This window comes from Ictidomys tridecemlineatus, chromosome 3, assembly GCF_052094955.1.
Source record: "Ictidomys tridecemlineatus isolate mIctTri1 chromosome 3, mIctTri1.hap1, whole genome shotgun sequence".
NCBI lineage: Eukaryota > Metazoa > Chordata > Mammalia > Rodentia > Sciuridae > Ictidomys > Ictidomys tridecemlineatus.
This window is the reverse complement of record NC_135479.1, coordinates 167,733,527-167,735,288: the sequence shown is the minus strand read 5'-3', so window position 1 is coordinate 167,735,288 and position 1,762 is coordinate 167,733,527.

Genomic DNA, 1,762 nt, shown 5'->3' with positions numbered 1-1,762 from the left:
GTTAGGGAAAATGGAAAGGGGCATGGAGGGAGGAAAAGAAAGGCAGATGGAGGGTGAAGGCAAACGACTGTCTCTAGTGTTGTGACGATGAATGTTACGTGTCAGCCTGGCTGGGCATGGTGCCCAGATATGTGACCAAACATTCCTTATTCTGGATGTTTCTGTGAGAGTATTTTTGGAAGAGGTTTATATTTAAATCCTAAGGAAGGCTGTTTGGCTTCCATCATGGGGGCAGGCCTCATCTACGCAGTGGAAGTTCTAAACATAACAGAAGTCTGACCTCTCCCAAGCAAGAGGAACTTCTGCCAGCGCACAAGAACTGCAGATTTTGGACTCATCAGCCTCCATATTCACATGAGCCAATTCCTTAAAATGCAGGCCATTCTATGCCTGTGCATACACATCCTGTACACTCAGTTTCACTGGAGAATTGACTACAAAGAGGAGGGACTTGAACCTCATGAACAAATGAACAGGGGCATAGAACCAAGCCAAACTGCAAAAAACCCTGAGCATTTGGGTACTGATCTCACTCTGGTCCTCATCTGAATTTTCCACTATTAGCTTTCCTTTGCTAGTTTTTCTTATTTTTAATTGAATCCATTCTACTATATTTCATGCACTATTCTATGTCACCTTAATTCCTTTTCCGAGGCAATTTAGGAATTTAAGTAAATAAATAGATGCTTATCTAATGAAAACATTACAAAAACCTAGATTTAGACTTTCTGACTAAACAGAAGGACATATGAATTATGCAAATCTAAGAAGAAAATGATGATAAGATGTAGAAGTCCAAGTGTGAGAGGAAAAATATTTAGAAATAAGGAAGTACTAAGATTAATTTAAGGGATTAAAAAAATTAAACCACAGATTTGTAACCAAGAACCAAACATTCTTCATGAAAAAAAAAAAGGAAAATGAGTTTTGTGTAAGTATGCACACCAAAATTTCATGAGCATTATGAGGATTCATAAAATATTTTCTGTAGGCATAAATTTAAAGTGTTCAGAATGGAGGCAGAGTAATGAAGGCCTGGTGCTATGTTGACTTTGTGCATTACTACACTCCTAACTCTTAAATATTTTCCTGAACTAATAAAAACTTAGGTGAAGTTTTGTGCTTGTCCACAAGAGAAGTTTATGGCATTTCTGACTATCTAAAATTATAGCAAAGCACTAAAAATTGAGGAACAAATATCAGTGAACTCAGAAAGTCACACCACAAAAGCCAAGTAAGACCAAGAGGACTCCGCCTACCTGCCCACATAAGAACCTGGCCAGGGCCAAAACCAAACCTTGTGACAACGTTTGGAGGAAAGCCTAAAGATTTCAAGAGGAGGCATTCATCTTGTGACCCGTATTTCTAGAACAGAGTGTCCTTCAATCTTTTTTGCTCACCTGTGTTTGTATGTCACATAAATTGGACTATGAAGCAACAGCACACAATCTGTGAGTGGTAGCCCCAAAAGACATCCAGACACTTTCTCTAAACCCCAGGTTAAGCTCATTCCTTCTGTTGAACTTCCCCTAATTTGTTGTGGACCAAGGCAGGTAGGGAGGGGCTGTGGGTTTTTTACTTTAATTAGATTACTTTTCTTCTTTCATTTCCCTGTTCTGTTGATTGACAAGAAAACTATGTTGAGGTTTTATTATTTTTTAACTATTGATGGCATCTCCTTCAAATTGTCACTAAAATATGATTTGAAGAAAATATAAAGTAGAGCCATAAAAACTTGAAAATGCTTTCAAACTTTCTTTCT